The sequence below is a fragment of the Octopus bimaculoides genome, chromosome 17 (genome assembly GCF_001194135.2).
Source record: "Octopus bimaculoides isolate UCB-OBI-ISO-001 chromosome 17, ASM119413v2, whole genome shotgun sequence".
Taxonomy (NCBI): domain Eukaryota; kingdom Metazoa; phylum Mollusca; class Cephalopoda; order Octopoda; family Octopodidae; genus Octopus; species Octopus bimaculoides.
This window is the reverse complement of record NC_068997.1, coordinates 29,843,073-29,856,968: the sequence shown is the minus strand read 5'-3', so window position 1 is coordinate 29,856,968 and position 13,896 is coordinate 29,843,073. Positions and strand designations below refer to the sequence as shown.

General features: G+C 38.9%; 1 protein-coding gene across 7 annotated transcripts in view; it reads right to left on the bottom strand.

The window, feature by feature from the left end:
• The window catches only part of LOC106878385 (zinc finger protein 652-B), a 96,886-nt gene that overhangs the window by 41,808 nt on the left and 41,182 nt on the right, over positions 1 to 13,896 (bottom strand). For 5 of the 7 annotated variants that reach the window (XM_052973798.1, XM_014927576.2, XM_052973799.1 and 2 more), the window contains exon 2: positions 10,116 to 10,458. The exons of the other annotated variants lie outside the window; for them this stretch is intronic. The gene's annotated coding sequence lies outside the window, so the exon portion shown is untranslated. The remainder of the gene's footprint in view (positions 1 to 10,115; positions 10,459 to 13,896) is intronic. 7 annotated transcript variants of the gene reach the window in all.

Sequence of the window (13,896 nt, the reverse complement as noted above, 5' to 3'; positions counted from 1 at the left end):
TATATATTATATATATATATATATATGTACATATACATATATATATATATATATGTATGTGCATATATACATACATATATATATATATGCGTATATATAGGCATTCATACATATATATATGTATATGTGTATGTATATATATATATATATATATATATATATATATATATATATGTATACCAATACACACACACACAGTCGAGCCCATGCCAGCATGGGATGTGGACATTAAATCTCCGTTGTTGTCATTGTCAGTTGGTCAATTTGTCTGGCCCTAAACATCTCTTCCACAACAGTCTTGAAATCCAACAAATATGGGCTCGAGTCAACCCTAATCTTTGGATTTTAGGCTTTCTATAAGATTGCCCCATCATAGCCTATGTTAAAAGAGCATTTTCTAAATTCAAATTTGGGTACCGCACTGCAAGCATGTTTTACCTCTCTAACTTTTAAGCTCTCTACATTACCAAACTAACTTACTGGCTCTAATTTTTAACCAAACCACAGACGAAACCACTTTCCTGCTCAAAAATAAATTTAACTTGCTCAATTAGCCCTTAAAACATTTCTTCAGTGGAGCATTCTATAACCAAATTTCATTCAAAGCAGATGATTTAAAAACAGAAAAAAACTATATCACAAAAAGAGAACTTAAAAGTCTACAGGACGACATGGCTAAAACTAACGCTACCTATAAATGAAAGTAAGGCAAGACATGATCACTGGTATGATATTCATATATTTCAAGTAGCAAAGACACAATTACAAATCTTTATTGTAACAACTAAATGTTCTCTCCAACTTCTGTTTTCAAACAAGGGGGATCTTAAGTACTACATCTTACACAACAGTTGTGCCTTGTAATAAAAATGAATGATCAAAGATAAAACATGTCAACATGGTTCTCTGACTGGTTACCTCTGGGTCATGCTGCTCTATTTAAGTAGCTGAAGGCCAGGTAACTGCTCAATAACAACAGTCAACACACAGTTTAAAACAAGAACGAACAAAAAAACCCCACAATTTCATCACTATTTACTGACTGACGGAAAACAGTTTCTGCAACAACTACAAAAAAAAAAAAAGTATTCTGGGCAGACACAGTGATGTGTCTGCTGGTTGTAATGGTGGTACTAGTAGTAGTGGTGGTGGTGATGGCAGTGCCAATGGTTAGATAAAGAAACTGATAAAATATAAGAGCATCAGGATGGAAAGAAATGCAAAAAATCCAAACAAAAGTCTCTAATTTTTAAGCATCCTAAACAAGTGGTGATGAGTACATTAGCATTGACACAAATTTCTATGAAAACACAACACAATCTATAACAATGATCATGATCGTGATGATGATGGTTGCAAATTTTGGCACAAAGCCAGCAAGTTCGGGATGGGGGGTTATGTCAATTATATTGACCCCAGTGCTCAACAGGTACCTATTCTAGTGACCCCCAAAAGGATGAAAGGCAAAGTTGACCTCAGCAGATTTTGCACTCAGGACATAAGGACAGGCAACAGCAGCAGCAGCTAACTATTAAACACCTTGCTTTCCTCCTGTCACTACCAATTCAAAGACAAATCAACCAACTGCTACATCTTCAACTAGCAGCATCACAAGCAAAAGACAAGGAACACAAAAATATATATATGGAAGCCAAGATCAGCAAAAGCAACACAGCCAGCAGCACAACTTCTGCTGCAGCTGCAAAGTGCCACCCCACCCCCCACCCCCCATCTCAGTACTTCTACAACTAAGTCCTCTGTCACCTTGGAAAGTAGCAGCAGCAGCAGTAACGAAGTCTACAGCAAAGCAGCTGCAAGGGGCCAGCATCTCTGCAGAAACACTTAAGCAGCCTCTCTGGAAAAGGAGTTTAACCGAAGAGACACGTAAGGGCTTGTCCGAACAGAGACAACAGAAAGACTGTATGAGATGGCTCCCCAAAGCTGTCAGAGAAAAACAAGAGCCTCATGTACCCAGGTGGAGAGATGCCTTATGGAACAATGTTTAGAACTTGCACTGGGTAATACGAGACACTAGATGTGACATTCCACTCAGAAGATCACACACAAAGGCTTTCCACTTCCATTAGTGAGGAATTTATTTTCATTCTGGAGAGAGGTGAAGGTAGTGGATATGTCAGAAGAATGAAACATCAGGTGGCCAAGAGCATGGATTATCCTACAGAGTGAGAACATAATCAAACTTACATGAAAAGAAACAGCATCAGGAAAACTGATCCAAAATTGGAGCAGAAGTCCTGATCCAGGTAGAAGTTGAAAACCTAAACAAGATTTCAAATCAAATAGACTCTCAAACATCATAGGGAAATGTAAAAAGCCCAAGAAGATGCCACACTTTTCACTGGTGACGAAAGCAGAAGACTTCTGCTTCTCCAAGATCAAGGCAGAGAACCTTAATTTGCTTGGAATCTGATTCAGGTGAACAAGAACTTGGACAAAGCTATGAGCAGAGTGGAGAGTCTCATCCAGAAATGGGAAGAGGAAACTATCCCAGAAAATTCAGGCAGAGTTGACAAACAATACTTACTACATCATCACTATCATTATCCTCATTTCAATGTCCACTTTTATATACTTGCATAGGTCAGAGTTTATTGAGGCAGATTTTCTATGGCTGGATTCTCTTGCTGTTACCAACTCTTATCTGTTCCCAAGCAAACTAATATTTCTCCATGGCTAATGGAAATGAATGATACTGCTTGTACAACAATGACACTCATATGCAACAACCAGGATATGTCAAAACCAAGAGACACACATGACAGGTTCCTTTCAGTTTCCATCAAACAGATCTGCCTACAAGGCTTTGGTAAACCCGGTGCAATAGAAGACATTTTGCCCAAGGGACTGGGCCTGAAACCATGTGGTTGGGAAGCAGACTTCTTAACCACACAGCTATGAGCAAAATGCCTTGCTCCACATTTCTTTCATTCTCGCAGTCGACTGACTGCAAACACCCTCAGCATTGAGGGTTCAATTTGCCATGGCTGCTGACGCAAAGGCTGCAGCTTCAACAGAGATTCTTGAACAGTGATGAGGAGAGGTCAGCATTCGTTAGGTATGATCGTCTCGTTGATGAAACTATGGTCCCGAGGGAAGTAAAGAACAAGGCTGGAACATGAAGCATCTGAAATGTTGCTGGACGCTCACAACTTTGCAATAGTTAAGCAAAATGGTCAGTGGAACTTACACCTTAAACATTATCAGTGGTGACGAAGGACAGCAACATTGTCAGGGTAACTGGTTCTTGAGAACTTTCAGCTTAAGGATTATGGATGACTTCCAGGAAAATGATGGGAATTGACAGTTTGAGGTATTCTCTACAAGTATGAAAGTGCTATCAGCCAACCCTGTCCAAGAGGAATGCAAAGTGATGAAAGCATTTTGTACATATGCATCTGGTGTTGAAGCATTCTGGCATTCTGTGAAACAGTTGTTGCTGCATGGAGGACAGATCTGGATATTGGTGAATTCATGGTAAAAACTACCCTTGCCCTTTCTTTTGGGAAATAAGGACAGACAGTTCTCCTCTGTCTGGTGTGTCTCAGCAAAAGAGGTTGTTGTGATGGATGTGATGTGGAAGGACTGAGAACAGACACTTTCATCAGACCTTCCTCTTCAAGTTATAAAAGAGAGATAGTAAAAGTGGATGAAAATGGTGAGCAGGATTCACGTGAATGGACCTACTCTCAGAACATATGCCTGAAGACTTGAGAATACAGCTGCGAGAAAACACTTTTCATTTTATAGTCAGAGTAATCCTAGATTTGCCAAGTTTCTTGACAGGCCCTAGATGGCAGTTCTCCTCTTGGGACATTACCATATCTTATAGACTTATATACATCATTATTTTTCATTATATTTCATTTCAGTGTAAACCCCAACACCTTTTGTAACCTATCCTTGGAACGTTCCCTCATCTACAGCCTGAGTGGCAATAAAAATTGCTGTTGTGGTTGCTATTTTGTTGGTGGTGATGGTATTATTGGTTGACTTTGCCTTTCATCCGTTCATGGTTGATAAACTAAGTACCAATGAAACACTGGGGTCAATGTAATCAACTAGTCCCCTCCCCAAAAATTTCAAGCCTTGTGCCTTTAGCACAAAGGATTATTATTATTATTATCATTGGCTTTTCTGCTTCCTTTTATATTTTCACACTTTCTTTCTACTCACTCTAGTACATAGTTTTATTTCTAACAGTTCTTCTTCTCCTTCTCCTTCTTCTTCTTCTTCTTCATCGCCTTCTTCTTCTTCTTCTTCTTCTTCTTTACACGTTCCATAACAGTCCTCTACCTTTCTTACATTGTACTACCGTCTCACACTCCCATCCACACCTCGTGCACAGGAGTTATGATTGGCACTAAAACCATACCTATGTCCCAAATTACTATACGAGTTACAAGCTGAAACAAGTGGCCCGACCATGCTATTTAACAGGAACAACAACAATCACAACAACTCTAACAAGCAACAGTACCTCACCCCTCCACCACACACACACACACACACACATCCACCCACTTCAGCCGAAAGTCGGTTAAAGGTTTCATAGCTTTCATCAAGCAAGAAAGAGTCATGTCTAAGAGGGCGTTAATTAAACTCTGGTTGGGAGGCCCAGTGTGAAGGTGGGATGTGGGTGTATGAGAAGGAGAGAGAAGAGAGAAAGAGAGAGAGAGAGAGGAGAGAGAGAGAAGAGAGAAAGAGAGAGAAGAGAGAGAGAAAGAGAGAGAAGAGAGAGAGAAGAGAGAGAGAAAGAGACAGTATCAATCAGAATGTACAGTCGTAAAAATATAAACAAAAAATTTTTAAAAAAGGGTAATGAACATTTTCCAACTGGACTCTCAACCAGGCACACATTTATATAAAGGGAAGAAAATAATAGTGCTAGGTCCATATTAATGATAGCGTTTCGGTAGAGAAAGGCAAAAGCAACAGTCTTCACCATGACACACACACACACACACAGAAGTGGTGGTGAGGAGGTCCTTATTCTGGGCTGGTTGTTTATGTTTGTATTTTTTTGTATATACTGTAATGATCCATAGCAAACAAGAAGGAATGTCTGCACAAGCAACTCCCTCTCTCTCTCTCTCTCTCTCTCTTGTCATAACATTACACATGCAAGCAAGCAAAAGTACATACATACACACACACACACACAAACACACACATACAAACATATTGGCAAAACCACACAAGCACATATATCCACACACCACATTTATCTGGAGACACTTATGTACACACTAGAAAGACATGAATATAAGTATATGTGTACACGTACACACACACACACACACACACACACGCATACACCGAGATGTCCAGGTAGAGAAATTTTCTCTCCCCACACACCTCTCTCTCTCTCTCTCGTGCTCATCAGAAGTGATTAAAGAAGCAAAATGATTTTTTTTTGAGAAATAAAATATAAATTCGGTATCTTAGCAACTATCACTAAAATGAGTCAACAAGGAGCCTCTACATGGTTAGTTTACCAACTAGAAACATCAGCCAAGTATCCTTCAAATAACAATCTACTACCTCCGACCTGGAGCAAAACAACAACTATTATTATCATCATCATCATTATTTAACAACTGTTTTCCAAGCTGGCATGGGTTGGACAGTTTGACAGGAGCTGGCAAGGCTGGAGGGCTGCACCCAGCTCCAGTTGACTGCTTTGGCATGGTTTCTAAATGCACCCAGCAGAGAGTATACTGAGTGCCACTTTACAAGGCACCAGTACAGGTGCTTTTTATGTGACACCAGCGCAGAGTTTCTAACTGAGGCACGAGGCTGATCATCGGGGAAAGACAAGGGCTTCACTTCCCTGGTCCTTTATTTTATCGACCCAAGAAAAGACGAAAGGCAAAGTTCCGCCTCGGTTACATTCGAACACAGAACGTGCAGAACTGGAATAGATGCCACAAGGTGACGACAGTGGTTTCAAATATTGACACAAAGCCAGGAACTGTGGAGGTAAGGGATAACGCAATCACATCAACCTCAATGCAAGACTTGTACTTATTTTTATCGACCCTGAGAAGATGAAAGGCAAAATCAGCCTTGGTAGCATTTGAACTCAGAGCATAAAGTCAGGAAAAATGTCACTTAGCATCTTATCCAGCACAATAACGATCTGCCAGCTCACCATCTTCATAATAATAAATATAATCATCACCAACATCATCATCATCATTTAACGTCCGTTTTCCATGCTGGCATGGGTTAGACGGTTCAACTGGGGTCTGGGAAGACAGGAGGCTGCACCAGGCTCCATTCTGATCTGGCAGCGTTTCTACAGCTGGATGCCCTTCCTAAAGCCAACCACTCCGAGAGTGTAGTGGATGCTTTTTTATGCGCCACCAGCACAGGGGCCAGGAGCTGGCATCGACCACGATCGGTTGGTGCTTTTTACGTGCCACCGACATGGAAGCCAGTCGATAATAATAATAATAATAATAATAATATTAATAATAATAATGATAATCTTCATAACTAATATCAACATTTCTTTCATACAATCACTAGTATTCACACTATAATTTCCCCACCAGCACCATCGTCATCATCATCATCATCACACTACCACCACAACACTAACTCCCTATGTCACCATACCACCAGTCACCAGCCTTACCACTGCTGTCACAACAGGTAACCGTCACCACCACCACCACCACCACCGCTTCACCAATACAGTTCTTCCATCACAACTACAGAAACATCTCCGCCACCCTCCACCTCCACCACTGTACTACTATCAACCACCACAATCAGTTCCCGCCCCTCGTACATACACAGACACTCCACCACCACCACCACCACCACCACCACCCTGCTCTCAGAGCTTAAGTCAAATTACAGAATATCCAAAATGAAATTGAGAAAATTAATTTTATATTTTGTGGAGAATTGAGAAAACATGATCTTGTAGAGATTGTAGGAAATATGGAACAGGATGGTTGGAAGGTTGATAACAACAACAACAACAACAACAATAATGAGGATCATTATTATTATTGTTGTTATTATTTATTATTATTATTATGATTATTATTTGGCACAAAACAACATGATAGTGGGAAGGGCATAATTGGCGGTATTGCCACCCCACCCCCTGCACATGCCCAGTAAATTATCTTATTGACCATACACCCACCAACCTTGAGCAATGAAAGGCAAATATTGGTGACTCCTCTGGGATTTAAATTCAGAAGATAAAAATGGATGTAAGACATGTAGTCCACTATTCTATAATTTCCTGCAACTCCACCACCACCACCACCATTACTACTATTACTGATGATGATGGTGATGATAATGAGGATGATTTTTTTCACACAGGAGGATAATTTACTGAAAACCAAATAAAACTACCGATACACACATCATCAATGTTGCTTCTCTTTCTAGTTATGGCTCTGGGTAAACTGCTTTGCCACTAAAGTGATAACTAAAAGAAAAAAACAAAAACACTGTGTGTGTGTGTGTGTGTGTGTGTGCTTTTTGTACCAGAGGTATTGTGTTCTCTTTACATGTTGAATGTTCATTGAGTAACAGCTCTAGCTCTCTGTCTGTCTTTATCTATCTACCTGTCTTTATCTATCTACCTGTCTTTATCTATCTACCTGTCTTTATCTATCTATACATAAATACACAAATGTGTGTGTGTGTGTGCGCATGCATTGTGCTTGCCTGTATGTATATGTTTGGAATACCTGTAAATGCCCATGCAGAATGTGGATATGGTCAGAATGAATATGCTCACACACACTTTACATGGAAACAGAATAAAAAAGAAAGCAACAAGCCTGACTTCAAGCCGAACATGGGAGAGACTGAAGAATGTTGACAGTTGGTGTTGAAGTACATGTGACTTGTCTCTAGGGGTTATTTTAAGAGCTTTCTTTTGCCTTCTTTTTTTTTGTTATAGAAAAACCGCCAACCCCACCCTCAAGCAAAGAAATACAATACTCAACAGGACTTAAAACAAACTAAAATAAAACTACATTTAAATAACTAATACTTATTTTATAAAAACAAAAAAAAAAGGTGAACGGGTCCTTTTCATTATTATTTTCAAATAATAATATAAAACTTATAGTATACCAATAATACTACTAGTACTACACTAATGTGATGATGATAATTCCAGAAATGCTTTTAAAAATCAAATTTAAAAAATACTAAAGTAAAGGGAATATAAAAATTTAATAAACGAATAAAGAAATAAAGAAGGTGAAATACATAAAAAAATAAAGCAAGCTAAATAAAAATATGTATTTGAAAATTGTCCTGACAAAGTGTAGGAAGAAAAGAAATAGAAAATCAAATACTTAAAAATAAAAAAAATAAAATAATTTAACTCCTATGACTAATCAAGGGATGTACAATGTGAATATATAATTTGAAATAACAAACAAAGCTAAGGTGTGTGTTTTTTTGTGTGAAATATTCAAGTCATTTTTGCGTTAGTGCAGTGACAAATAGGAACAATTAAAAAAGAAAATACAAATTACATAAAAATAAAATTAAATTGAAAACAATCAAAAAGCAAATTGTTGGTCAAATATATTATTATAAGCAGTCTTCCCTCCCCAGATGGAAGTTCAGATTAAACCTTTTTTTTATCATTTGCTGTTTATTTTTAAGTAGAAGGATAGAGTGAATAGTGACATGCATTGTGTAATAACGTAGAAGACAGCTTCTGTCAACTTGTTAATATTTCTCTCCTTTGCAACAAGACAGCTAACTGATGACAAGCGCTCACGTCTTGATTGCTTTCATTGTATAATGGCAAACATTTCTAACCCCACCCCACCAGTTAAACCAGTATGCCCCACACCTTATTCCGCTTCAAACTCACACAGAGATTATTGGTCATTACAAAGGCTGCTTAAACTTAATGCCAATTTGGCATTTTAGAATCCAGTTTGACATGAAGAAATTTTCCCATCTCTGTAAACCTTACTTAAGCTTATTTAGGCTTATTCATGTATTCCATTGACATAATTAAAAAGGGGTGGATTGGCCAAAACAGCAAGGGTATCAGTTAAGTAGTAACTGGCAGTATTCAGTTGTGTCCTTTCACACATTTTCAGTTCCAATGCCTATTAAGGTCAACTTTGCAGTTCATCTTCTAGTGATTGATAAAAATAAAGCATCAATCAGACATGGAATTGATTGAACTGAGATCAATAGTTTGCTTTACATTACTTCAGTAAAATAATATCAGTCATCTATTGGACCATTACAAATTTTGTAGTTTTGTTTCAATGAGAGTCAACATCTAGTGGTGAAGTACTCTGAAAGGGGGTGATTAAAGTAGATCAATAGGATTAAGCAAAGAATTAGCAATAAAGAAAAATAGACAAGAGTGGAAGCTTTGGAGCAAATTAGAAGAGGAAATTAAGAAAAGCATTCCAGCCAATGTGCAAACTGCTGAGAACGCTGCTGAGCAATTTATCTCTTCAATACAAGACATGAAAGTTGTATTGTTAGAGCTAAGATTCATGTGTCATAAAACAAAAGAATGAAAGCCATTCAAATGGACTGAGATGGCAGAGTTACGATGTGGTAGCTATGACACCATCTGGTCACTGATGAAGGAGGACAGACTCATGTTATTTGATTTCAATCAGATGAGTGCAGTTTTCCAGGTGCATTTTACTCAACTGTTCAAGGCAAATGGTGGACTCGAGAGACAAGCAGCAGTGCCTACCTTGACAGCATGCTGCATCACTCAGAGCAAAGGCTGCTGCAAAATGACAATGACTGAAGCTAAAATATGTTAGCATTACATAATTGTGCAAGGGTTAAATTAACTGGTTTGAATAGAGTGCCTTACAAGCTTTACATATACATATATATAGATGCAAGACTGCTTTGTCAAAACATCTGGAAACAGAATAGGAGAATTCCTAGTTCTGTGAGCCGAGAAGCAGTAGCATCGTTGAGGAAGGATGTAAACAAGAACATTATTAATAATCTGTAACCTATAACTCTTCAGAGAATTCAGAGCTCAAGATTTTCGCAAACGTGCTAACAGAGATTGGCACTGGTCAGTAGTGATTGTGAGTGTGGAAACTTACATGATCCCAGGCAGATTTATGCATGACCTCCAACATTGTAGAAAGGATGGGTAACAATCTTGGTTTCAGTGGGACTCTAATCAATATGGATCAATTAAAAGCTTTTGATAAGATCATTTACTGTTATTTGGCAGCTGTCCTCACAGCAGCCTGTTTCAGTCCTGTTTTCAAAAGGCTGGATTGCTTCAATATACAGCAGCATCTGTTCGGTTGTTTGACTAAATGGACATCTGTTGGAACTTATTTCAATCATATACTCAATCAGTCAAAGATACTCTCTCATCCTTTCTGTATGTAGTGATTCTCAAACCTGCTGTGGCAACTGGAAGTGTTGAAGAGCATCCTGTTTGAATGGGAAGTGAGAGAACTGTATCAGGCAACATCATTATAGCAGTGCTCAACATCATGAAAAGTCAAAGGGGCAATCATCATTCGAAAGGAATATAAAGTGGTAACAGGAAGAAGGATTGACACAGAGAAATCAGTGGGCTTCCAAATTGGCACCCAGAGAATCGAATCCATATCGGTGGTCCCATGTCAGACTAGTTAAATTATCTGGGTTTTGGTTCAATCCAGACTTCCAGGGATAAGATTACAAGCGAAATGGCCAGTCTCACTCAAAAATGAACTGAAAGGAAGCTATTCCAGAAAGGATGGCCAAGGGTCACAAACAGGTACACCGCTTGTAATATATAAAAATGTTTGACCATCAAACCTGGTCCTAGTACTCACCTGACCAATTTGGAATGTCTGTTCTGTTGTTTCAGGAGGAAGGGACATGTCCAAGACTTTTGAGTGACAATGGGTAAATAGAGGTGGATGTCCATCAAAGAGACGGAACATTTGATTCAAAGGTTCGACTTGGTCATGGAGATTCAGCCTAAGAATTATGTGAAGAGTTTGTGAAGGCACATGGCCTGGTGGTTAGGATGTTGCACTCACAATCCTAAGATCATGGTTTTGATTCACAGACTGGGCAGCACGTTGTGTTCTTGGGAAAAACACTTCATTTCCCCTTTGCTCCAGTCCACTCAACTGTAAATAAGCTGGGAAGTTAACCTTGTGATGGACTGACATCCTATTCAGGGGGTTAGTGTTGTAATCTTATTCACTTATATGCCAATGAAATCAGGTTAAATCCATTCTTATAATTTCTGGGACTCACAGAAAAACAAAAACATGTCAATGGAATACTCAGCCAGTTACACATTAATTTAACAAATGGGTATACATGTCTACGGGGTACTGAACCACTTGCATGTAAATTTCATGAGCAGCAAGCTGTTCCGTTGATCAGATCAACTGGAATACTCATTGCCATAACTGATAGAATATCAATTAAATGATGGAAAAAGGCTGAGTTGGAGGGAGAAGAGAACGACTGGCAACAGAAGAAGTGGATGAAGGCAGACTTGGATAATGAGATAAGGGAGATGGGTAGCAATATATAAAAGATTAGACCGTGTTTGTCAGCAGCAATTTAATAATGAGTTGTCTTTAATGTCATTCATGAAGCAAAAACAATTGTTATTTTTTCATGACAAATTTCTAACTCTTTTAATAAAAATCCATCTGTGACCTCTTCTAAAGTCAAATTAAAATTTCAATCAAAATCTCATACTATGGGAGATATTGTGAGATATCTGTAGATCAGTGTCAGTAGAACAACAAGCCTCTATGTCAGCAGTTCTCAACCACAGCTCCCGGGGCCACATGGTAGCCCTTGACCATTTTTTTAAAAATTGAATCCCAAAGGGGAAACATCCTAACTTGATTGCTAATACACAGAAAAATGCTTCTGCATTTGGTTCAACATGTGTGTGTGAGAGAGAGAGGGGGAGAGAGAGAGAGAGAGAGAGAGAGAGAGAGAGAGAGAGAGAGAGAAGCACTGTTCAGCAAACCGATGGGTATCAAAACAAAATATTGCAACTAAATGACTGACCAATCATATCAACCAGCTTTAGTGTTCTGCATCATTCACCATGAGCCCTCATTCTGACAAACTACTTGAAAGTTGAAAGCAAAATCCAAGTTTCATGTCAAATTCCATTGCCTTACTATTTCTTATGGTCTTCCCTTTATAAATATAAATTTTTCTTTTAATCAACTTTTTGTTTGTTTGTTTTTTCTTTATGGTGTGCTCGACTAAAATATCCAGAATTTAGACCCGGCCCAGATATTAAAAAGGTTGAGAAGAACTGGTCTATGTAATCACATAACCAGCTAGAAATAGCAGCTAAATCTCTATCACCGACCACCTTAAAAAAGAACATTGGCTCGTGTAATGCTGGATATACTTTGACTCTAAAAAAAAATATAAATAATAAAAAACAAATGAATGAACACAGATGGAATGCCTCACCTTTAAGCTTAGGTGTGTTTAATCTGGACTTAATTGTGTCTGAATAATATCCATAGGCAAAGGCATGGCTGTGTGGCTTAGAAGCCCACTTTGCAACCATGGGATTTCAGGTTCAGTCTCACTGCGTGGCACCTTGAACAAGTGCCTTCTACTATAGCCCCAGGTCAACCAATGCTTTGTGAATGAATTTGGTAGATGGAAACTGAAAGAAGCTCATTGTATATAAGTGTGTGTGTGTGTGTGTGCACGCGCGTGCGTGCACCGGTTTCTCACCACCACCACCACTACTTGACAACTGGTGTGTCACTTAGTAGTTCAGCAAAAGAGACTGATGTGATAATTACCAGACTTAAGTATCAGGGTCAGTCTGTTCAACTAAAACCAGCCAAGGCAGTGCTCCAGCATGGCCACAGTCTAATGACTGGAACAAGTAAAAGACAAATATTTAAAAATTCCAGGTGTTTTACTACAATCCTCCAAAATTTTGATTATATTAAGTAGGAAATGTGCTGTGCGTGAGAAGACCCGGCAAGCCAAGTAAGATCGTTGCCAGTGACCCTGGACTGGTTCTTGTGCGGGTGGCACATGAGATGCACCATTTTGAGCGTGGCCATTGCCAGTACCGCCTGACTGGCTCCTGTAGGATTTTCGAGCGAGATCGTTGCCAGTGCCCCTGGACTGGCTTGTGCGGGTGGCACATAAAAGACACCATTTCGAGCGTGGCCGTTTTTGTGCGGGTGACACATAAAAGCACCCACTACACTCTCTGAGTGGTTGGCGTTAGGAAGGGCATCCAGCTGTAGAAACTCTGCCAAATCAGACTGGAGCCTGGTGTTGCCATCCGGTTTCACCAGTCCTCAGTCAAATCGTCCAACCCATGCTAGCATGGAAAGCGGACGTTAAACGATGATGATGATGATGATGATGAATTAATTGAAACACACTATCAAGTCTAGTCATTAAAAATATAACCATGAAAGATTAAATAAAGCCCAATAATTATGATAAATATTGAATTATGATCAAGGAGGTCTATAAAACTGCATAAACACTGTTGGTCATTAGAGCCACTACCCTGGCCCAAACCAGTGGCACTAATGTCTTCGCTCGCTTTCTTTCACCTCCCTTACAAGGAAGCAGACTACAGCAAAATACAGAGTTGAATGGAAGTTCATCAACAACCTTGATTGACTTTACTCCACTTAAGTAGCTGGCAGCTTGAAACAATAATAAAAACAAAACAGAAGTAAACTAACAACAGTTAATAAAAAAAAAATACCTTCCATATAGAGGAAAAGGCTGCATGCACACACACAGAAAGAATTACATTTATACATACATATACACACAAACATTACATAAAAATGTGTGTGTGTGTGAGAGAGAGAGAGAGAGAGAGAGAGAGAGAGAGAGAGAGAG